Source organism: Pleurodeles waltl, chromosome 3_1 (assembly GCF_031143425.1).
Source record: "Pleurodeles waltl isolate 20211129_DDA chromosome 3_1, aPleWal1.hap1.20221129, whole genome shotgun sequence".
Lineage (NCBI taxonomy): Eukaryota > Metazoa > Chordata > Amphibia > Caudata > Salamandridae > Pleurodeles > Pleurodeles waltl.
Window position 1 is genome coordinate 524,915,764 of NC_090440.1, and position 23,877 is coordinate 524,939,640.

Below are 23,877 nucleotides of genomic sequence, written 5' to 3' on the forward strand. Positions count from 1 at the left end.
TTCTTCAATGCCCTTTTCCTGAACTGTTAATTTATTTGAAGGAGGTGTACCAGGGTCCATGAAAGCAGCAGGGAATTACTCAAAGTTAGGACTTCAATGAGGATCCTACGATTCAGAATTTGACATTTTCCTGTTCTTATCCCTGTGTTCTTGCAGCCTGTCTCCAATTCACGTCTGGGGTAGGGTGACAGCTGGGTTTGTGTATTTCAGGGGAAATACACAAACCCAGCTGTCACCCTTGTGTGTGGCTGTAGGGACACAGCCACACACAAAAGAAGCTTAGGTGTGACTGATGGGCCATCAACATCCTGATGGGCCATTCAGGGCAGGATGGGAGGGAGGAGTCGGCCACAGCCTCACACATCTGAAAAGGCTGTGTTCTGACCCCACACAAAGGAGTGCTTAAACCCCTGTAGTGAATTTACAGCCAGGAAGGAATGACCTCTGTGCACTTCTTTGAAGTGTCCCATATGCCAAAGGCCCCACTGGGTATAAAAACTGGACTTCTAACTCTACCAACTCAGTTCATTACTGGACCTGTGGAAGTACTCTCAGAGTAATGCCTGCTGCTGTGACCTGCTGTGCACTCTGTGAGACTGCAGCTGTTCCTGGAAAGATTGCTTTGCTGCCTTGAGCCTGCCTTGAACCCTCAGAGGACAGCCCTTCTTTTGAACCCTGCATCAACATCTGCACCCAGGACCTCTGGAAGTGACTCCAAGGGCTAGTTTGCTGATCTCCTGTTCAGAGCCACAGGGACATAACAGGCTCCCAACAACTTGAACCTGTAACTGGACCCAGCCTCAGTGAGACCTGAACCCTCAAGGTCTCCACATACTCCTGAACCCTTAGTTATGGTGTTAAACATGATCTTTTAGGCACTATTTTGAACCTTAAACTTAAAACAATTCATAACTCTAATAATTGGATTTTTCAAATAATTTTTACATTTTACTCTATTTTTCTAAATTTGTTTGAGATTTTTCTTGTGTTGTGTTCTCACTTTATTACTCTTTGTATGCTGCATAAATACTTTACAAGTTGCCTCTAAGTTAAGCCTGACTGCTTTTTGTGCCAAGCCACCCAGGTTTAAGTACTTGTTAATCGAGTGACTTTTTGTGGTTCACCCTGCAAGGGACTGTGGCTGTTGCTTGACCAGGGCTCAAACCCCACCCAACTAACAACCCATTTTCTCTCATGGTGTCAAATCATTTATTACATTTTACTCTATTTTTCTAAATTGGTGTGGGATCTTTATGCTTTATGGTTTTGTGTTTTTACTGTATTACTGTTTGTATGCTGCATAAAATACTTTACACATTGCCTCCAAGTTATGCCTAACTGAGTTTGTGCCAAGCTACAGAAAGGGTTGGTTAAGCACAGGTTAATTTGGGGTTTTCTCGCATTTCACCCAGACAAAGATTGTGGTTCCTACTTGAGTAGAGTTTCACTTTCCCTCAACCAGAAATGTAATTTCCTACATTGGTGTTTAATGGTGAGGATTAAGGCTTGTGTTTGCGCAGTGCTATACAGTGATTTTGTGTACATTGAAAATCCCATATAAATAATTTGATATCATTTCAATTTTCTTTTAAATGCTCTTTGAATAGCCCTTCTGCTTTTTTTAAATTCCCTCTCATTCTACTTGACTGTTGTGCCTGAAATCACAACTGCAAAGGAACTTTGAGCTTGCCAACATAGATGCCTACACTATGGCTGTGCTCAAGGAGTTCTGCACGGAGAGGGAATTTCCCCAAAAGCAACACCTGAAAGGTAGCACTCCACTAGGTGCTGAGGGCCTTGGCGGAAGTCCATCAGTCACTGGTCACAGCAACAGGCAGATATGATGATGTGGGAAGGTGGAGTAGGGATGTGGATATATTAGTCTTGAGTTGCAGCATTCAGCTTGTAAAATGGCCTGTCCCCTGGATTGCATCTCTCTGCTAGAACGGAGACCTGTGTATCTTCCAAAGGTCTTCCCCCAGAGGAGGCTGACAGGGAATTTAGACTGTAGATGGCCAAGCTAACAATGGAAGAAAAGAGAATGGCCATGGAAGCGGAAAGGGCCTTGGAAGAGAGGATGAGCTCTTATGTCCAACTCCCTAAGACTTAACTCATGGGTCACTGCTTATGAGTTAAGACTCAGGGAGCTGGACATTAGAGCTTAGCAAGCAGAGTCCAGCAATGTTGGTGGTAACATACCCACAGTGCCGTCTGGAGACAAGAGGATCTACATTCCAAAGTATTTGGTGCTTAACTTTGTTGTGGGAGAGGGCACTGATAAGTGGTTTGAAGCCTATAAGGTTGCTCTGAAGATGAATGGAGTCCCCGATGAGGACTGGGGCCCAGACTCTGGAGGCACATACCTAGTGAAGGGATGGACGTGCTATTGGCCCTAGAGCCCTTCATGGGGTAATACAATTGAGTTGAAGGACACCCTAGTCAGGAAATATGGCCTTCCCCCAGAAAAGTACAGGCATTAGTTTAGGCACAACCAAATGTTGCCCCATCAGTCCCCGCTGGATTGTGTAGGTTACTTTTACAAGGTGCTGGATGGTTGGGTGAAGGGCTGTGAAATAAAACATTACCAGGGGCTGTACAATTTGATTTGGTGTCAAAAGAGCAAATGATCAGTCTTTCTTTTGCAGATCTGCACCATAACCTGACTAATAGCAAGCTCACTGACCCCAAGGAGGCAGACAGCTGGCTCAGCACCAGGGTCCATAAGAAGGTATCTGGTGGGGATCACCACAAGGGTGGTGGGGATCCCAACAAAAGAAATGGGGAGACAAACAAAAAAACAAGAAGTTCTGTAAAAGTCCCCGGAATAGTTTCCTGTTTCAGGACTCCCAATCCCTACTTAAGCAGATGAAGCTATGGTTCCCTAAGGCTCCCAATGAAGTGCTATGAGTGCCAACAGGTTGGACACTATAAGAGGGATGCCAAGCATCCCTGGTGGGCAGACATTGGGGCTATCCCTTGTAGCACTTGGGGAGGAGACTGCTTCAGGTAGTATTGAGGTTGGTGTAGAGGTTACCCTAGTGTCTCGTAGCGAACGAGAGATGGTGCCAAAGGCCCATACGCCTAGCAACATTAAAACTTACAGGTAGTGGGTCACCAATGGGCAGAAGGTGGAAGCTATGAGAGACACAGAAGCCAGCATGACAACCATCAGGTGTTATCTGGCGTCCTCAGAGCAGGTAATCTCTAATGTGATCCACCAGGTTGTAGTAGCTGACAACCATGAAAATCACATGGCTCTGGTCCCTTTAAAAATGGGGGCATCAGGGTGGGGGTCTGTTTTAGGTTCCTTGAGGGTAGATGCGAGTACATCCATGCCTGTAAATTGTCTGCTCGGTAATGGCGTGGAGCACACCAAGTGAAAAGAGGGATAGCTCCGGAAACCACCTGGAGATGTTGGAGTTGCCTGAGTAGGTGTGCCTCATCACACTGTTCATGGCCACCCCAGTGGGTAGTCAGGAGATCTTGAAGCCCAGAAGAATGGCCCAGGTACCTGGCAAAAAGAGAAACAGCAAAAGGCACAGGAAACCCACTCCTGAAATGCCCATGTTCTGGGAGGAGGCTGAGTCCTGAGGGTAACGGCCCAGAACCTACCAGGCAGGACACTGCACCCCTGGGAATTCTACCTGGATTGACCAGTTGGCAAAAGAAAGGGGCTCCCACCAGGGAGGAATTCTGCAGAGCGCAGAAGGAGTGCTCTACTCTGAAGGGCATACAGTGGCAGGCCGAGGCCCAGTCAGTTGGCCACACCTATGGTGATCGCCTTATTTACTGGGCAAATGGTCTAGTGAACCTACGGCTCATGAGCCTGGTGCAACCCATGTGTTGGTGTTCACCCAGTGCTAAGGGGCCTTCCACCTAGAGCTGGCTTATGGTGTTCCCCCTAGCAGGGCCTCGAGGGCAGGACAAGACAGTTGGCAGACTTGTCACCCACATTTATTGGTCCCACCAGAAGATGGTCTTGGATTTGTTCTAGAGGTCATGCCTGGCCTGCCAGGCCAGTGGGAAGTCCAGGGGGAAGCACAAGGCCCCCAGGTTCCCCTTCCATTAATTGGGACCCCCTATGAAAGGGTGGACATCAACACTGTTGGGTCTTTGGACCCCAAGGTCTAACAGGTTCATCCTGGTCTTGGTGGACCATACTACCCGGTGGCCGGAACCTATTTACCTGAGGATAGTCACTGTGCCTGCTGTGGCCAGGGCCCTGATGTGACTATTTACCTGTTTGGGATTCCCCAAGTAGGTAGTATCTGGCAGCAGTACCAACTTCATGTCAGCAAACTGATAGTCCATGTGGGACGAGTGTGTGGTAACATGCAAGTCCTCCACACTCTATCATTCCCAAACCAAAGGGCTTATTGAGTGATTCAGCAAGCCGTGAAACCCATATTCATGAGCCTGTCACAGCCCTTGAGGCAGAAGTAGGACTCCTCTAACAATGCCTGCTGTTTGCATACAGGGAGGTACTGCAGAAGGGGGTTGTATTTAGCCTCTTCGAACTTCTGTATGGGCACTGATAGAAATGGGGTCTTCAGTTGGCTGTGGTTTGCACCTTGTCCAAGTAGGGACCCCCACTCTAGACAGGGTAAGAGAGTCACACAATTAAGATTAACCCTTGCTCACCCCTTTGGTAGCTTGGCACAAGTGGTCAGGATTATCTCGAAAGCAATGTGTTAAGTATTTGTAAACACACAACACATTAACACAGTGAAAACACAACAAAAGTACTCCAGTCCAGTATAGACAAATAGCCAATATTTAGCTGAGTAAAACAATACCAAAATGACATAAATGCAACATACACAAGCAAAGATGTGCATTTTTAAAGATTAAAACTCAGTAAAGCACTAAGAAACACCATAGCTCCAACTGGGGCTATCATGACGTCCTTGACGGAGTCGTCTCCAACAGTCTGACGTCACTCGCAAGGAAGTACGAATTAGTCTCGGAGTCACACTGACCCCAGGCCGAGTACCTTTGAAAACGATTAGGAAGCAAAGACGTTGCACGGAGTCAGGGAGGTGAGGCCTTGCTGGAGTCAGTGCGGCGTTGGTTTCTTACTGCTACCAGGGAGGTGAAGCATCAGTTCCTTACTGCGAGGCAGAGGAGGTGACGTGTTGGTTCCTTAAGATTGCAGGGGAGGTGATGTGGCGTTGGTGGGAAGGTGTCAGTACCTTACAATCTGACAGGGTTGATGAATCCAGCACCTTAAGACACAAGGCGTGGACTTTGCGGTGTTGCGATCAATCAAACAACCAGGAATCTGTAAAGTGCACTACTCACCTGTGAGGGCACTGAGGGGGTGGGGGGGAAAGAACAGAGTGGGAGGTGTTGCTGCTGCTCAAACAGCCAGGTCTTGAGAAGTTTCCTGAAGGTAAGGAGGTCACACCCAGGGGCCACAGGTCCTGCGGTGGAGTCGGGGGTCCCAGACATCGGGAACACGGCACTCAGGCCTCACGCTGTGGCAGGACTTCAGAGATGCTGCAGCAGCATCGGGCCTGCAGCATCAGTCGCAGTCATTGCATTCAGCAGGGACCCCAGCTCCGGTGCAGGCACCGGTGTAGAGTCAGATGGCGACACCGGTTCCAAAGTCACTCTGGAGTCGATGTACTTGGTTTCTTCTTGGTTAGGCCAGAACTCACTCCCAAGGGCCTAGGAACTGGCACCACTTGGTGAGTCATGACTCTCAGTAAGATGGCCCAGGTGCTGGCAAATGAAATCTTTGATGTCACTGAGAATTCTAACAGGAGATAAGGTCAGTTCAAGCCCTTGGAGAACCTTTGAAAGCAGGATGTAGAAAGCATAGTCCAGTTCTTTTACTACCAGGACAGAAGCAGCAAGTCAGCACAACAAAGCAACAGGCAGAGTGGCAGTCCCTCCTACAGCATCCAGTTCTTCTTCCTGGCAGAATGCCCTCAGTCCAGAAATGTTCTAAAGTTATGGTCTCAGAAGTCCAGTACTTCTACTCATTTCTGCCTTTGAAGTAAGCAAACTTCAAAGGGAAGTCTTTGTAGTGTACAATACCATGCCTTTCCTGCCCTGGCCCCAGACACACTCCAGGGTGTTGGATACTGCTTTGTTTGAGGACAGGCACAGCCCTATTCAGGTGCAAGTGTCAGCTTCTCCCACAACTGTAGCCCAGGAAGACCCATACAGATATGCAGGGCACAACCTCAGTTCCCTTTGTGTGACAGTCTAGAATGAATTCACAAACAGCCCAACTATCATTCTGACCCAGACGTGTGTTCCATAGCCCGGAAGAGGTACAGAACGGTTAAGCAAGAAAATTCCCACTTTTTAAAAGTGCTATTTTCAAACTTACATTTTAAAAACCAACTTCACCAAAATATGTATTTTTAAGTTGTGAGTTTAGAGACCCCAAACTTCAAAACACCATATTTCTATCTGGTCCAATGAGAAATTATAACTAAAAGATATTTCAATTAAATCCTCATGTTAACCTATGGGAAAGATGGGTCTTGCAATAGCGAAAACAGAATTCAGCAGTATTTCACTATCAGGACATGTAAAATACACCAGTACAGGTCCTACCTTTTGAATACACTGCGCCTTGCCCATGGGGCTGCTTTGGGCCTACCCTAGTGGGGCCTTAAATGTAGTAAAAGGGAAGGTTTGAGCCAGGTAAGTGGGTGCACTTGCCTGGTTGAATTGGCAGTTCATAACTGCACACACAGACACTGCAAGGGCAGGTCTGAGACATGTTTACAGGGCTACTCATGTGGGTGGCACAATCAGAGCTTCAGGCCCACTAGTAGTATCTGATTTACACTATACTAGGGACCTACTAGTCAAATAAATATTCCAATCATGGATAAACTAATCACCAATACCATTTATACAGAGAGCACTAGCACTTTAACACTGGTCAGCAGTGGTAAAGTCTCTGGGGTCCTAAAGCCAGCAAAAATGAGTCAGCATAAGATCAAAAACAGGAGCTCAGAATCAACAAGACAGGGGAAACCCTGCAGAAAGGGCTATCTTCAACACGCATCTTGTCGAACAAGTTACTTACCCTAAGGAAATGCATTATCTGGTAGAGGCATTTTCTAGTTGTAGATTCCTTACCTTAGAATTTCCCCCAGAAGTCAGCCTGGATCTGGAGATTTTTCCCACGCACCCCTTCACAATGTTAGGTGGCGCCGGTATATTCTGCATCCATTGTTGGCATCGTGCTCGCCGAATATGACATCTCGGGTCCAATATAGGCGCCACCCAGGTACGCTGACATCAGTTTTTTAACGATTTTCCACAACAGAAGCAAGCAGCCATGAAATACAATGACCCTGGTGGGTCAGAAATAGGGCCTTGAAAGGGAAGTCCCTGTCCCTAGAAATCAGTTCACACGGCCGGGAGGCTCAGTGGGTTGGTAAGTAATCTGCATCTAAAATATGTCGCTACCAGATAATGCGTTACCAATGGTAACTTCTTCATCTGATAGAGACTTCCAGTTGCAGATGCCTTACTTTCGAATAGATACCCAAGAAATACCATCCCTGGGGGTGGGTCTGCAAACCCAAATCATATTAGGAAGTCCTGCAGGACCGAACAGGCAAAATAACCATCCCTTTGAACAGGCAATAGTGTTTGGTAAACGTGTGCAGCCGTGCCCACATTGCTGCCTGACAGATATCCAGGAATGGAACTCTGCATGCTAAAGCAGCGGTTGCAGCTGTTGCTCTGGTGGAGTGAGCATGCAAACCTTCTGGGGGTTCCTTTTTAGCCAATGCGTAGCACATTTTAATGCAGAGAATGACTCATCTGGAGATGGTCGTCTTCTGCACTGCCCAATCTTTCTTCGTACCCACATAACCCACAAAGAGCTGATCATCCACCCAGAACCCTTTGGTCCGATCAAGGTAGAACGCCAATGCTCTTTTTGGGTCCAGGCATTAGAGTGTCTCCTCTTCTTTAGGAGGATTTGGGAGCACGTAAAAAGTAGGCAAGTTGATGGATTGGCCTACATGAAAAGGCGTGGCCACTTAGTAAAAAGTAAGCCCTGGTACAAAGCACCACCTTATCAGGATGGAAGGAAATGAAGGGTGGCTTCAATGAAAGGGCCTGCAGCTGTCTCACCCTGCGGGCAGTAGTGATGGCTTCAAGGAAGGCTGTGTTTAGAGTAAAAAGCCAAAGTGGACAGTTGTGAAGTGGCTCAAAAGGAGGACCCACCAGAAAAGTAAGAACCAGGTTAAAATCCCATTGGGCTATTATGAACGGTGAAGGAGGAAACATATGGGTAAGACCCTTCAGGAATCTAACAATAGAAAATTTAAACAAGGAGGGTTGGTCAGCTAATGTCAGGAAAGCTGAGATAGCAGACAAGTAACCCTTGAGGGTGCCCAAAGCAAAGCACTGCTGGGATAGAGAAAAAAAAAAACAAGATGAACTCTGATGGAGGAACAGGGAGGGGGTCAACAGACTTTCTGTGCACCATGCCACAAATTTGTTCCAATGACAGACATATACCGTTTTGGTGGAGGAATGCCTGGCTGCCAAGGTAAGGTTACAGACTTCGGGAAAAAGGTCAAAAGCTGTCAACTGCTGCCACTCATTCTCCACACAAGAAGGCAGAGACTGGACATGCTTGGGTGGAGAACCGTCCCTTGCTGCTGCGACAGAAGATCCTCCCGAAGGGGCAGTCTGATCGGAGGATCGATGGCCATGCTCAAGAGCTCGGTATACCAGACTTTTCATGCCCAGTCCGGAGTCACAAGAATTACTTGGGCCCGGTCATTCTTGATCTTCTTGAGAACTCTGGGCAGAAGTGGTATTGGTGGAAAGGCATAAAGGACACCTGAGTTCCACTTAAGACGAAAAGCGTTGCCGAGCAGTGCCACCTTGGAAACTCTAATGCGCAAAACAGCTGATGTTGCGTGTTCTCTGCAGAGATGAACAGATCTAACTAATGCTCTCTCTACTGCCGAAAGCGACCTTGCGCCACCTCCGGTTGGAGATGCCATTCATGATCGACCAGGCATTGACGGCTGAGCCCGCCAGCTCTGGCCTTCAGAAAACGAGCCAGATGCTGAACTACATGGGATATGCCTTGATGTTCCAGCCATGTCCAGAAGTACAGAGCCTCCTGACAAAGAGTCCATGACTCCACCACACCCTGCTTGTTGCAGTACCACATGGCAGTGGTGTTGTCCCTGAACACCTGCACCACTTTCCCTTTGAGAGAGGGAAGGAATGCATTCAATACTAGCCTGATCGCCCTGAGTTCCAAAAGACTGATATGTAGCCCGGACACTGCTGGAGACCAGACGCCTCTGATCTCTCCCTCTCCTATGCGGATGCCCCATCCTAGGAGTGACACATCTGTCACTACTGTCAGATCTGGTTGGGGAAGAAAGAGGGATCTGCCTCTGACCCAACTGCAGTTCAAAGGACACCACTGCAGGTCTTGTGCGGTTCCCTCTGAGATCTGGAGCATGTTGCAGAGATTCACCTGATGCTGAGACTACTGGAACTGCAGGTACCACTGCAGAGCTCACATAGCCATCTGTCATGTGTCACCAGCTGGTTTCAGGAGGCCATGAGGCCCAGAAGCCTCGGAGTCATTCTCAACGAAGTACAGGATAGAGGCTGAAACATCAGTATCATAGCCTGAATATCCTGTACTCACCTGCTCGGGAGGATAGGTCAGAAACTGAACTGTGTCCAGAACAGCTCTGATGAAAGAGAGCTTCTGAGTGGGAGTTAGGTGTTACTTCAGCACATTTATAGTGAACCCCTGAGATTGCAGGAGGTCCACTGTAGTCTGGAGAAGGGAGATGACAGCCTGGGGTGAGCCCGCCTTTAACAGCCAGTCGTCGAGGTAGGTGAAGACTGAAACCCCTGACCTGCGCAGATGAGCTGCAACCACCACCATCACTTTGGTGAACACCAAAGGGGCTCTAGTAAGGCCAAAGGGGAACACACTGAACTGATAATGATTGTGGCCTACTGTGAAATGCAAGTAACGTATGTGGGCAGGCAGGATGGGAATACTGAAATATGCGTCCTTCAAGTCCAACGCTTCCATTCAGACTCCTGGGTCCAGGGCATATAGGATCTGAACCAGAGTGAAAATTTTAAACTTCTCCTTCTTGAGGAAGAGATTGAGGGACAGGAGCACTAGGTTAAGGCGGAGGCCCCTGTCCTTTTCGGACAGCAGAAAGTAGCAGAAATAACAACCACAACCTACTTCTGGCAGAGGGACCCTCTCTATGGCTCCCTTGGTCAAAAGAGCTATAACTTCTTCGCAGAGAAGTGCCAGGTGATCCTCTATCATTGTAGGATGGTGGCATGGTTGGAGGGGTAGTCTTAAAGGGGAGGGAGTAGTCCCTTCGGACTATTTGCAAAACCCACCTGTCTGACGTGATGGATTGCCAGTGGGGCAGGTGATGGCAAATCCTGCCTCTAACTGGTCCCTGATTGGGAAGCGCCAGACTAGGAAGGTATGGAGGCTGCAGTGGGAGGGATGGTGGACTAGGAAGACTGCTGGCCCCGATCCACAAGGATGTTGGATCCCATGTCCCCGACCACACAGAGGCTGGGCAGCATGCGCAGCAGGGTGGCTGGAGGGAAAGGGATGTCGCTGGGAACCCCTTCTATAGCCACAAAAGGGGCAAAAAGCAGATTGAGGGGGGAGAGGGGCATCTGCGAGGCACAAGCACCAGGTGGTAGCCTAGGACTCCTTAAAGCGCTTGAGCGATGAGTCTGCTTTGTCTCCAAAGAGAGTGGTTCCATCGAAGAGCATGTCCATATGAGTGCCATGCACAACTCCCCAAAAAGCAAGACGTCCTCAACCCAGCGTGGCGCATCAAGGTCACCATCCATGCAACCGTTCTACCTAGTGAGTTGGTCATATCCAGTCCACATTGTATTGTGAACTTCGCTGCATCCCTCCCGTCACCAGCAGCTTGAGAGAGAATGGCCCAGGCCTCCTCTGGGACCTGTGGCCTGGGAAGTAACGGCCCAAAAGGCATGCAGTGTTCACAGACTGCAATGCCAGATTGGAGGAAGAAAACATCTTCTTCCCAAGCTGATTCAGTCTTTTGAATTCCCTATTTATGGTTATGGAAGAGAATGGGCCTGGGGACAACCAAGCTCTAAGGGGTGGGTGTTGCGTCGGGAACACTGAGTCATTAGGAACTGGTATATTGCAGCGGACAATTGTCCTATTAACAGAAGTCCTTTTGCTGGGTTTGAACCAAGTTCACAGCAGGTCATCAATGAGGGCTTCATTAAAGGGCAGAAGGGGTTCTGAAAAGGAAGTCCCAGCGTGAAGCACATCTGTCAGGAGGTTAGTCCTGATGGCCACCAAAGGTAGCCTGAGGCCCAGGACTTCGGCCACTCTGCTCACCACCATTGAATAAGACGCTCCCTCCTCCGTAGCCATGGTAGGGGAAGAAAGTAAGCCAGCATCAAGGGAAGTGTCAGGACCACTGGTTCCACCCAGGTACTGAGCACAGTCCATGGGGTCATCAAGTTGGTATTCTGAAGGGTCCAGCTACCCCTCCATACTTTCACCATACCCATAAGAATAAGGGTCAGGATCCGACGTAGGGAGCAAGGTCCCTGTTGAAGTCAGAGTAAGGAATGAGTATAGGATTGACGCGAACACGGGCCCAGGTGGCGTTGGGAGCTTTGACGTCTGAACCATCATCAAGGAGAGTTGCAGTGGCACAACCGACGCCAGTTTGGATCTGGGAACAGATTCCTGGTTCTCTTATGGAGCCGAGGCCAAAGCTGCAGGCGTGGAACCTGAGAGGGCCCCTGCTGACCATGGGGGACCTGAAGGCACTCCAGTGGGGTCGAACGGCTCAAAGATGTGGCAAATGGCTTTGTAAAACTCACGCAATTGGGTCAAAAAAGCTTCAACAAGTCAAAAAGTCTAGTAAAAAAGTGACAGCAGTGGTAGCTCTTCTTCAGATCTGCACGTAGGATGGCACAAAAAAAAAAAAACTGATGTCAGCGTGCCGGGGTGGAGCCTATATAGGACCCACTATGTCATATCGGTAAGCATGATACCAACGTTGGATGTAGAGTCGACCAGCGTCAACTAACAGCACGCAGGGGTACTACTCCAGAAAAATCTCTGGATCCAGACTGGCACCTGGGGGAAATTCAAAGGTAAGTAATCTGCAACTAGACGTCTCTATCAGATAGAGAGTCTTTCAGTGTGGTGAAGAAGGATTGGTAGCAAGCTCCCAAGAGAGCCCCTCAGGAAGTGGTCAGCAACAAGCTAGCCCTTCGCACCTGGATGAAGCATTTCTGGAAGAAGGCAAATAAATATCTAGAAGCCAGCCAGGAGGTTATGAAACAGTGGTATGACGAGAAGGACACCCTGATTGAATTTCAGCCTAGCCAAAAAGTGTGGGTGATGGAGCCTGTGGAGCCCAGGCCCCTACAATATATATGGTCTGGGCCCTATGGGGTTAAAGAGCGCAAGGGGGATGTCACCTACTTGGTGGACCTGAGTCCCCCAGGAATCCTTGATTGGTCCTGCATATTAATTACATCAAACCCCACTTCGAGAGGTCTGAGATTACCATGCTCCTGGTCACGGATGCTGGAGTGGAAGAAGATAGTGAACATCTCCTAGATCTCCTTTCTGAAAAGGAGCAGGATGGGTCCGTACAGTGTATCAACCTCTCCCCTACCCTGCCCATGAAGCAACAGAGGGATGGTCACCAAGTGTTGGGACAGTTCACCCATCTCTTCTCCCTAGGCCCACGGCTCACTACATGGTGTACCCATGATATCGACACTGGGGACATTATGGATGTAAATAATATGATATACAGGCTATCTGACAAAGTGAAAACCAGCATAAAGGAGGAAGTCTCCAAACTTGTGGAGATGGATTAATTTGCCCTCAAGCAGCCCGTGATCTAGCCCAGTTCTGCTGGTCTCCAAGGCTATCCATTTAAGTGCCACCCCTGTACTGGGTGGCTTACCAGAAGCTCAATGCACTTACTAAGACTGATGCACACCCCATCTACCCAGCTGACAAGCTCCTTGATGGGTTAGGGGCTGCTAATTTTCTCAGCATGTTTGGCTTAACAGCTGGGTGCTGGCAGATTGCATTAACTGTGGGGGGCAAAGAAAGTTTTGCTTTCTCCCCTAGAAGGCAGAGGTGAGGGCCTTCCTGGGCCTCACTGGATACCACATATTTGTCAAGGGATATGGCATCATTGTTGCCCCCCTGACAGAGTTGACTTCTAAGAAGCAACCCAGAGAGGTGATCTGGTCGGAGGCATGACACCGTGAAGAAGGCAATGTGCACAACATCCACGCTGAAGGCCCCGGATTTCTCCCAGGAGTTCATCATTCAGACAGATGCCTCAGAGCATGGCATAGGAGCTGTGCTCTCACAGGTGAATGAAGAGGGCCTAGATCAACCAGTAGCCTTAATTAGCAGGAGGTTGTGTCCCAGGGAACAGAGGTGGAGTGCAATAGAAAAGGAAGCATTTGCAGTGGTCTGGCACTGCAGAAGTTGAGATAATTCTTTTGACACCAAATTTGACATTCCTACTTGCCCCCAACTGAAAGTTATCAATTATTAAATGTAATGAGTTAACGCTATATTATCATAGTAGGAGTGGTTCCTGATCCCCACCAGCCCAATCCCCTGAAAATCCAGTCAATGTTCCAGCATCCGTGGCCCACCACCGAAACGTCAGTGGTGTAAAGCTGCAGTGCTACTGCTGAGCTGTCTGCGGGCTCAAACGATGAAAATTCAACAACAGTGTCCGGCGGGGCATTGTGCAATGTGCACAGCTGCGGCCTCAAGCTAGTGGTGAAGGCTCAGCAGCACTGGAGCCCCGAACACAAACAAAGCCAGGGCCCATATCAACAACCAGTAAACACTGGGGGATTAAAACAGCCGATTGATGTGGTTCCTTGCATGGATATTGTGGGAGCAGGACACCTGAAATTATGGCAGTGGCAGAGACCTCTGCCTTAAGCACTGCCTCCTTTGGACATGACAGGAAGTGCCCCTGACAATTCTCCCGATGATCCGAGACTCCCGTGAGCAGCCCCTGGGTGGGTTGGAAGGAGCAGATACACCCTGATAACATACAGAGCCCTGGAAATAATACCAGGCGGATGTGCCCTTCAAGCCCTCATGCTCCTGGTATAGCCGGCCTACTAGGCAGGATGAAGAATAGGGGTTCTGTTTAAAATCTCTGGGAGCGCACTTCATTTTCACAAGTGCCCCGCATGGACCTTAGAGCAGCAGGGCACCCGAACGCTATTGCGGAGGCGTTGGTCTGCTTTCCCTGCAAGCATCAACTGAAGACCCAACGCTTTGCCCATAAAGCCTCTGACCCTTAGGAGAGCACTGGAGCGACCCCTGGGCATCAGCAACTGGACTGTCAGACCCCTTGATACAACGGGGCCCCTGGTGAGTCAAAGGGGCCTCAAGACAGCTAGTGGGAAGGCGGGTGCACCCTACATGTCTTGTTTTTGGCTCTCAGATTACTTGCCCAGCCTGTCTGACAAATCGCATGCAGTCAGCAGGTGCTCTAGACGTGTGGGGGCCCTAAGAGAGAGCCGGGCTGCTGACTGGTATGCTGGGGTGAAGTCTGCATGCACCTAGTCTGGCTGAGCACCCGCTCAGAACTGCCACACATTGACCTGGCCCACAACACACTGGTGAGCTGGGCCTACATGGGGGCCCTACTTTATTAATTGGCCTCATTGTAAGATGCTTTGGGCCTGCCATGCTGGCGAGCCCTCTGGGGAATCCGGCTCTTCTTTTCCTCCATCCATCCTCCCTCCCGAGACTCAAGGAGTGGCCTGAATCTACCAAGGGAGTGGCAGACTGCGGCCCCTTCCTGACTGTTTATTGGTGCACTCTTTGCCCCACTATGCAGCGTGCTTCATTTGGCCCTACGATTTACCTGGGGAGACCATGAGTGGAAAACCTGACAGGCCACAGGGAGCTTTCCCATTGTCAAAGACTTCCCAGCAGGTGGTGGTGAGTATGCTTGTGGAAATCGCCCCCTACTTTCCTCTTGGACAAGGGCGACGCTGTTCCTCGACAGTGATGACAGAGGGTTGAGGCGCCAGAGCCGCCTTAGCCGCCCATCAGAATAAACTTGAGAAATTTGCACTTCTATATGATGACATTGGCGGAACACGCATGGACAGCACGTGGAAAAGGTTCCATCTGAAAGTGAGACCCTCACACATAATGAAATTATGGCAGGGAGTTGTTGGATGCCTGAAAACCAAAAGAGACACTGTGTCCATGAAGGTCAAGCTGGAGCAGGCAGATCTCCATAACATGGGTGCCTGGTTGAAGGAAGTGGACGACTCCCTTATGAACCCAAAGATAAGCAGCCACACTGCGGAAACAAGTTAAGGACCGCACTCCACAATGGACAGCTTGGGGGCAAAGAGCGAGGATTTTGAGGGTCGCTCAAGGAGGAACAACAGACACCTAGTTGGGGTCCTGGAGAAGGCAAAGGGTCCAGCAGTCGACCTCTTTGTTGAAGATCTCATTCTTTAAGTCCTTCAGCCTCATGGACTATCTGACTACTTTTCTATCAAGCAGGCCCACAGAATTACAGGCACCATGCCCAAACCAGGTGCACCACCCTGCTCAATAATCGCTCGCATCTTCAACTTCGGGGATCAAGATGCTACTTTGCAAGCAACATACAGTGCCCCTCCAGTCAAATAACAGAATTCAACCATCAGTTTCTTTCTGGATTTCTGTGAAACCGTAATGGAAGGGTACAACTCAGTTACCAAATGTTGACTTAAATCGAAAAACAGGATAGAGGTAGACGTGTGAAAGTTAATGTAATGCTAAAAATGAAAATGTTCTCACCTGTGTGTCACTGGAAATATTGCTGTATGACTGACTCCCTGTTGTCGTTGTCTTCTTCATCAGCTTCATCCTCATCACTGTCCACAGGCGCCACAGCTGCTACAACACCGTCATCTGGATCATCCTCCTGCAGAAAAGGCACCTGGCGTCGCAATGCCAAATTATGGAGCATGGAGCAGGCGATGATGATGTCGCACACCTTCTTCGGTGAGTAGAATAGGGATCCACCTGTCATATGGAGGCACCTGAACCTGGCCTTCAGGAGGCCGAAGGTGCGTTCGATCACCCTCTTAGTCCGCCCATGGGCCTCATTGTAGCGTTCCTCTGCCCTGGTCCTGGGATTCCTCACTGGGGTCAATAGCCATGAAAGGTTGGGGTAACCAGAGTCCCCCAAAAGTCATACACGGTGCCTCTGGAATTGACCCATCATATCAGGGATGCTGCTATTCCGCAGGATGTAGGCGTCATGCACTGAGCCAGGGAACATAGTATTTACCTGCGAGATGTACTGGTCTGCCAAACATACCATCTGTACATTCATGGAATGATAACTCTTCCTGTTCCTGTACACCTGTTCACTCCTGTGTGAGGGGACCAGAGCTACATGGGTCCCATCAATAGCACCTATGACGTTGGGGATATGTCCAAGGGCATAGAAGTCACCTTTCACTGTAGGTAAATCCTCCACCTCAGGGAAAATGATGTATCTCCTTACGTGTTTCAGCAGGGCAGACAACACTCTGGACAACACGTTGGAAAACATAGGCTGGGACATCCCTGATGCCATGGCCACTGTTGTCTGAAAAGACCCACTTGCAAGGAAATGGAGCACTGACAGCACCTGGACATCAGGGGGGATTCCAGTCGGATGGCGGATTGGTGACATCAGGTCTGGCTCCAACTGGGTACATAGTTCCTGGATTGTGGCACGGTCAAACCGGTCGGTTACGATGACATGTCGCTTTTCCATTGTCAACAGGTCCACCAGCGGTCAGTACACTGGAGGATTCCACCATCTTCTCATATGTCCCAGCAGACGGTGCCTACGAAGGACAACAGTGAAGAACCAGTCATTAGTCCTCCAGGTATGTACCCACAGTCACACACAAGACTACACTACTCACATAACCCTTCCTGTATGTGTGTTGAGTGTAGGCCTAGCTATGTGTGACGCAGTATGAAATGAAGCCATGTGGGCCCCTGAAATGGCGGCTGCCTGACCTCTAAACTGGGACAATGAGATTGTGGGGTAACTGCGCTGGCGTTACACACCGTCGTGGTAGGCGGTCGTAGACCGCGGCGCAATGCTGCATTGGTTAACATTGGACCCTATGGGTCCCAGGAGCCAATGAACAGGTGCGCCGACGGTGATGATGCGCACCGCCGCGGACGTCACCGCCGCGGACGTCACCGCCATTTTCTATCACTACATACCTGACCTTGGACAGGAGAGGACCTACACTGCAAGTGCTGCTGTGACCTCGGTCTGGAAGCGACGATGGCTGCTGCGTCTGGGGAAAGGGCCCCTGCCTTCACTGCACAGGAGTTGGAGAAACTGGTAGACGGGGTCCTCCCCCAGTACATGCTACTCTACGGTCCTCCAGACCAACAGGTTAGTACACAGGGAGCACGTTGTATGGGCTAGGCCTGGGTGGAGAGGGCTGGTTGGAAGAGGGAAGGGGGCATAGTCCATAGAACATTAATGCATGGGAATGAATAGGCCACATGGCCATAGTAGGGAGGGGCCACTCACAACGACGGTGCAGTTGTTAATGACTGTTCCTCTTTCCTTGTGCATGTCATGTAGGTCAGCGCCCACCAGAAGAGGGACATTTGGCGTGCCATCGCCAAGGAGGTCCGGACCCTGGGGGCCCACCAGAGACGGGGCGCCCACTGCCGTAAGAGATGGGAGGACATTCGCCGCTGCAGCAAGAAGACGGCGGAGGCTCAGCTGGGGATGGCCTCCCAACGTGGGAGGGGTGCCTGTCGCACCATGACCCCCCTGATGTTCCGGATCCTGGCGGTGGCCTACCCGGAGTTGGATGGGCGCTTGAGGGCATCACAGAAGACACAAGGGGGTGAGTAAAACCTCATTCTGCGGACTTTGCGTGCAGTGGAGGTGTCTGGGTGGGGGAGGTGGGCTGTGGGTGTCCCTAGGCCAGGGCGAGTTAGGTAGGCAAGGCCCCTCCGTAATGTAGCCCATGTGGCACTCTACCCCACCTCAGCAGAGTGCCAAGTCGAGGTATAGTTGCCCCTGTGGCATCCATGTGCGCCGATGTCCACCATTGCCATATAGGCCATATCCCAGAAATTGCATGTGCAGAGAGCAGGAGCACGGCGTAATGCAGGGGGCATCTGCGTTTGTCTTGTCCGCCAACGTTAGCGGTATGCCATGCACTAAAACCCTCTTTCTTCTGTCTCCCCCCCTTTGTCTGCTCTCCCTGTTCTTTTGTACATCAGCATCAAGAGGCGGAGGTACAGTGGCACCGGAGCACGAGGGAGCTGCATCCCACATGGCCATGGAGGGCCACACCACAGACTCTGAATGCACCAGTGGGACGGAGGGCGAGGGGAGCTTCACGTCGGCCACCAGATCACCAAGCAGCGACACGGACTCGTTCGACGATGGGAGCTCCCTTGTGGTGGCGGCACCATCTGTGCCCCCCACCTCTACAGTTACACCTCCCCTACCAGCACCGCCCTCCCAGCAGCCCCTCAGCGTTCGCCCCGTGCCCGCTCACCCAGGAGGGTGGGTATCACCTTTGCCCCAGGCACCTCAGGCCCTGCCCCAGTCACCCCTGCTGCCCTCATTGAGGAGGCCATTGACCTCCTCCGGTCACTCACTGTTGGGCAGTCTACCATTGTGAATGCCATCCAGGGTGTAGAACGAGAGTTGCAACACGGTAATGCATTCCTGGAGGGCATTCATTCTGGTCAGGCTGTCCTTCAGCGCACTCTGCAATCTTTGGCCTCAGCACTGATGGCAGCAATTGTCCCTGTGTCTAGCCTCCCCCCTCCAACTTCCTCCACCCAGACCCAATCTCCTGTACCCCAGCCCATCCCAAGCACACCTACAGACCAGCATGCACACAAGTCAACACACCCAAGTAGCTCAAGCAAACATAGGCACCACACACACCACAAGCACTCACGCAAGCCTCACCCACATACAGACACAACAACATCCACTGCCTCCACTGTGTCCCCCTCCTCCTCTTCTCCCTCCTCCCTCCCAGTGTCGTCTACACTCTCACCTGCATGCACTACATCTACAGCCACTGGGACTCGCACCAGTACACCCAGCACCACACCCCGCTCACCTGCACTCACCACCTCCACTGCCATTTACACGTCCCCTGTGTCCTCTCCCAGTGTGTCTGTGACGCCTCCTCCCAAAGTACACAAACGCTGGCAATCACTCACCCAACATCCATCCACCTCACGACAGCCTCCAGTACCTGCACCCAAAACACCTAAAGTGACAACTCCGACAACCACCTCCTCTTCCTCCACTCCCAGACCCCCTCCAGCTACCCATCCCAGTGTTCGTCAGAAACTGTCCCTCTGTAAAGTTGACCTTTTTGCCCCCACCCCACGCCCTCCAATTCATCAGTCCCGTCGTAGCGCCTCAGCCAAAAAGCCTCCAATACCAGTGGTGCCTGTTCAAGGTTTTTGGAGTGCACCGGCCACCAGGGCCAAGGCACTGGCAGCCCACCCCCTGTAAAGGCAAAAAAATTGGAGAGTGGACGACGGGACCGTGTTAAGAGTCCAGGTGGGAAAACAACTGACATGGGTTCCAAGGGGATTGGAGAGTCAGCTGTGACTCCACCAAAGGTGGGGAAGGGCCAGAGGAAGTCTGCTCAGCCTGTTGTGAGTGTCACGGCGGAGAAGTGCGCCATCATTTCAGGCGGTCGAGACACAACCGCCAGCACCGTCGTTACTGGTCCAGAGACCACCGCCATAGTCACAGCCCAGGAGAGCCCCACTATCGTCACTGGTCAGGAGACCACCGCCACCACCGGAGTCAGTGCCCTGGAGGGCTCCGGCTGCCACAGCCCCGCTGGGCAATGATGAAACGTCATGCCACACACCAATGTCCTTATCAGAACCGCCATGGCAAAGCACCGCTGAACTGTCCTGAACCGCCATGGCAAAGCACCGCTGAACAGGGCAAAGACCGCCATGTCAATGCACCGCTGAACAGGGCACAGACCGCCATGGCAAAGCACCGCTGAACTGTCCTGAACCACCATGGCAAAGCACCGCTGAACTGTCCTGAACCGCCATGGCAAAGCACCGCTGAACAGGGCAAAGACCGCCATGGCAAAGCACCGCTGAACTGTCCTGAACCGCCATGGCAAAGCACCGCTGAACAGGGCAAAGACCACCATGTCAATGCACCGCTGAACAGGGCACAGACCGCCATGTCAAAGCACTGCTCAACTGTCCTGAACTGCCATGGCAAAGCACCGCTGAACAGGGCAAAGAACGCCATGTCAGTGCACCGCTGAACAGGGCACAGACCGCCATGGCAAAGCACTGCTGAACTGTCCTGAACCGCCATGGCAAAGCACCGCTGAACAGGGCAAAGACCGCCATGTCAAAGCACCGCTGAACAGGGCAAAGACCGCCATGTCAATGCACCGCTGAACAGGGCACAGACCGCCATGGCAAAGCACCACTGAACTGTCCTGAACCGCCATGGCAAAGCACCGCTGAACAGGGCAAAGACCGCCATGTCAAAGCACCGCTGAACAGGGCAAAGATCGCCATGTCAAAGCACCGCTGAACAGGGCAAAGACCGCCATGTCAAAGCACCGCTAAACAGGGCACAGACCGCCATGGCAAAGCACCGCTGAACTGTCCTGAACCGCCATGGCAAAGCACCGCTGAACAGGGCAAAGACCCCCATGTCAATGCACCGCTGAACAGGGCACAGACCGCCATGGCAAAGCACCGCTGAACTGTCCTGAACCGCCATGGCAAAGCACCGCTGAACTGTGCAATGCACCGGGTAGGAATGAATGGCCCGCCACATCAGGCATCCTTATCCCATGTGCAGCTGGGACAGTGACAGTACACAACCTTTCACGGGGAGACTCATCCAGTCTGGGCACCAGTCCCCCCCAGTACCAGTAGAGACCTGCATCAACTTGAGAGACTGTGGCTTTGCACTCCCCAGGATGGCACAGTGGGCAAACCACCCACTGTATAGACTTGAGAGACTGTGGCTTTGCACTCCCCAGGATGGCACAGTGGGAAAACCACCCACTGTAGAGACTTGAGAGACTGTGGCTTTGCACTCCCCAGGAGGGCATGAATGGGCATAGAGCCCCGTCGTGGATCTGGCTTTGCAGTCATCCGGCTGAGGTGCCCCCCCTTCCATTCCCCCTGAGGTGCCTGTAGAATTTCTATCTGATGCCCCGGCAGTGTTCTCTCCGATTGTGGTCAGGTATCGTTTGTGGACCTCGCCCATGTATTTTTGGACTTTTGGTGCACGGACATTGTTATGTACATATCTGCACTACTTCTCGTCTTGTATATAATTCTGACTGATTTTCAAATATATTTCTGTATATTTTTGTATGACATGTATATTGGCACATTACATTGTTTGACCGATTTTTGCTTTGTATATTCATTCTTCCGGGGGGATTGTGGGTTGTTACTGTGATTTTTGTGAATGCATTGGTGTGTATGTTGTAATATGCGAGGGTGGGGGTGGGGGTGTTTGGTGTGTGTCCCCCTAACTTTTGCCTCCCCCATGTCGTAGGTGCAGTACTCACCGTTGTCTGCGGCGCCTACGTAGCTGTTGGTCGTAGAAGAGCAGAAACACAAGGGCAGGGAGTATTTGGAGTTCCGGCTCCATGGATTCCTGTTTCCTCGTGGGATATGTTAAGGTGAGCGTTTTCCCATAGCAAAAGCTGTTTCCGCCGTGTTTTTATCCACGGTGAATCCGCCCCGGAAAAGGTGGCGGATTGGCGGGTTGTAATAGTGTGGGCGGTACATTGTCTTCCGCTTGTCTGTTGGCGGTGACCGCCGCGCTGCTTGTCTGTACCGCCGTGGCGGGCGAAGTGTTAAAGTGGCTGTCTTTGTTGGCGGTTTCCGCCAGGGTCATTATTCCCTTTTTTTGTCCTCCGGACTGTTTGCGGTATTTCCGCTGCTTTAACACCGCCCACCAGGGTTGTAATGACCACCTTAGTTTCTTTTGAGCTAGTGGGGCTGCAGTCGGGCCCATATGGGTCCGCCACGAACATCGACTGAGTTTGTGGATCAGGGGGAGTGCTCTGTGGGATATATTGGGAGGTGTAATGCATATTCATCTTTTGAAATGTCAGGGCACTAATATGCTTTGTACCTGTCTTTTACTAAACTGTCAATAAACCAAGTTTTAAAAAACATATTATCACAGTACTGAAAAACTAATTTGGGAGTGTTTCAATACCAAAATATGCAAAACTTGAAAGTACATATCCAACTTTTTAAATACACTGCAGCCTGCCTTCTATGTAATAAAAAAGGAGGGTTGCCATGTCGAAATGACAGTTTAAAACTGCACATATAGACTGCAGTGGCAGGCATGATACATTTTTAAAAAGGGTACTTGAATGAGTGGTGCAATGAGTGCTGTAGGCCCACTATTAGCATTTAATGTACATGCCTCGGGTACGTTAGCAGTGGTAAAGAGTCCTAGGGCCAACAAAAGCAAGATCAGCAAAAATGGAGGAGGAAGGCAAAAAGTTTGGGGGAAGACCCCCTAAGGCTGACAAGTCTAACAATCTGTGTCTATGACTGCACATACCTTTGATATTTGCTGTGTCATGTAGATGGTTCAAAGGTGCAAAGGAGAGAATCAGCAGTCTCCTAATGCTTTACATTGTGGCCCAGATTTTGGTCCAGTATGATTCTATGGCCATACAACCCCACAATATACGAAATACATCACAATTTGATTGGTTACATCGCCAACATTTAGAATAGTGTAGAAGACCAGCTTATGTATTCTATGAGGGGGGCTAGCTAGGACTAGTTGTGAAATTGTTTTAACTATGAAAACTTGAAGCTCAATCCTCTAAGGTATTCACCATTGGATAAGAGCAGGGACATCCACTCCTCTGACGGCTAGGTGTGTTGGAATGTAGTTTGCCAAAACTGACTATAGGTGGATTGAAATGTCACCATATTGCCATGACAATGACCCGCTGAATTGTCCCCATATATGATGGAAGATTATTTTAGGACAATCAGGAAGGGGTCTACATTCCTCCATATACAATGCAATAGTAGTTGATACTGCCACAAGTGTCTAAAACATATTCAGCACACAGGGAGTGGAAAGGTTTAAGGGAGCCACCTACTAATAGTTGCTAAAGTGGTATGATCCCCTTATCGTCCTACTCCTTCCAATAGTGTTGAGATCTATAATGTACCCTATTGGTGCTGAAGTGCTGAGCACCATTTTTCTATGGGTAGATTAAAAAGATTTTTTTTTAAATCAGCATTTCCCTAAGTACAGCACCCCATTCATCAGATGAAAGGGATTTAAACTTTTACAATGGAGCTAAGGATCAGGCACATTGTAACAGTTCACTTTCAAGATTACCCTAAAATTTAAGGTGTTGCATTTGTGGTAGAAAATAAGCCAAATGTGTCATTTGATAAGCACCAGATTAGGTGTCCATGTGTGGTAAATAAAGACTTCCAAATATGGTGTGGGCATACAAAGTACAGGGTTTTAGTCTCAGGTTTCATTTCAGCATTGACTTGTGACAATATAGATATGTGCATCACCAATGGGGCTTCCCAACCACATAGTTGTAGCATTTCGATTGTTTCAATTATACCACACAGACAGAGGAGAGTCACCCTGTGAAATTATACCACATTTAGGCCATCACGAGGTCCAGATTATCTTTCACCATCATTTGAATGTGTATTATCACTTTCTGTGCCTTTGGTTCACGCAAATAATCTGCAGACAATGCTATTATAGAGATGGAAAAGCAGAAGAG

General features: G+C 50.1%; 1 protein-coding gene across 1 annotated transcript in view; it reads right to left on the reverse strand.

The window, feature by feature from the left end:
• PCSK6 (proprotein convertase subtilisin/kexin type 6) overlaps positions 1–23,877 on the reverse strand; it is a 1,406,757-nt gene that overhangs the window by 128,408 nt on the left and 1,254,472 nt on the right. The window lies entirely within an intron of this gene.